This window comes from Cynoglossus semilaevis, chromosome Z (genome assembly GCF_000523025.1).
Source record: "Cynoglossus semilaevis isolate Cse_v1.0 chromosome Z, Cse_v1.0, whole genome shotgun sequence".
In the NCBI taxonomy this organism is placed as follows: Eukaryota; Metazoa; Chordata; class Actinopteri; order Pleuronectiformes; family Cynoglossidae; genus Cynoglossus; species Cynoglossus semilaevis.
In genome coordinates this window covers 13,521,544-13,522,860 of record NC_024328.1, presented here as the reverse complement: position 1 = coordinate 13,522,860, position 1,317 = coordinate 13,521,544, and the positions used below count along the sequence as shown (strand labels likewise).

The 1,317-nt window shown below is 41.5% G+C and overlaps 1 protein-coding gene across 3 annotated transcripts in view; it reads left to right on the top strand.

Moving 5' to 3' along the window:
- LOC103397956 (regulator of G-protein signaling 3-like) overlaps positions 1–1,317 on the top strand; it is a 23,539-nt gene that overhangs the window by 5,064 nt on the left and 17,158 nt on the right. The gene's annotated exons all lie outside the window — the stretch shown is intronic.

Below are 1,317 nucleotides of genomic sequence, written 5' to 3'. Positions count from 1 at the left end.
GGTGGTGAGTCCACTGGAAGGTACCAACCGCCCTAACTGGGATTCGAACTTGCCCAGGAGGTGAACCCTAGGGTTCCACACCAATGACAGAGACATTGCCTTTTGGCCAAAGCGCCACTTATATATATATACATATATTTGTATATATATTTATATATGTATACACTGTAACTTTTTAAAAATGCATGTAGTTTATAACAAAAGCATATTCAGATCCAATACTTATTAGGTTACTAGTGTAGTCCTAGATTTTTCATCTAAAAATAGAATGACATCAATATTTTTGTTTAGAGAAATTTTACTTGCTCATGATCTACCAGTAGTCCCTTTGTGATCTACTGGTAGATCGTGACCTTTGTGTTGGGCACCCATGCTTTAAATAATCCCCAAAAATGTAACTTGACCAGATTATTCCACAAGGACAAGTAAAATATGTTATTATTTGGTCACATTGTCACATGGTCAGTAGTCATGGTCAGTAGTCATAGTCAGTAGTCATGGTCAGTAGTCATAGTCAGTAGTCATGGTCAGTAGTCATAGTCAGTAGTCATGGTCAGTAGTCATAGTCAGTAGTCATGGTCAGTAGTCATAGTCAGTAGTCATGGTCAGTAGTCATAGTCAGTAGTCATGGTCAGTAGTCATAGTCAGTAGTCATGGTCAGTAGTCATAGTCAGTAGTCATGGTCAGTAGTCATAGTCAGTAGTCATGGTCAGTAGTCATAGTCAGTAGTCATGGTCAGTAGTAGAGTCCATCATACTAATGGCGTATTACAAAAAGCAACACCATGTGAAAGAACAACATTAGTCAATGTGCACATAGTATTCTCCTGCTTGTGTTGGACCAGGGTCTGCACTCTGGTATCATTGTTAGCTCTAATCCCTCATACCACAAAGGTCACTGGTTCCAGTCTCCGGCTCCTTGACTTTCAGTGTGAAGTTTCCATGTTTTCCCTGTGTGTGGTGGTCCTGTTTGGCTACTACGGTTTCCCTCCACAGTCGTCAAACACGCAGATTAGAGACGAGGTTAATGGAACACTTCACGTTGACTCAGGTGCTCTGATGTGCGTGTGAATGGATGTTTGTCTCCAGACCAAGCCCTGAAAATGACTGCAGAACTGTCCCGGGTCTACCCTGCACTTTGGCCTTTTGTCAGCTAGGATTGACTCTGGTTTCCCTCTGTGAGCTTTAATAGGATGAAGTAGCAGAAGATTATCAAATGAAAGTCTGTCCTGAAGTGTCACAGAGTTCTATTGTGCTGTGAACCATGTGGTCGCTTTCCATGTGAAAGGGATTTCGTCAACCTAGGAGCTACATATAT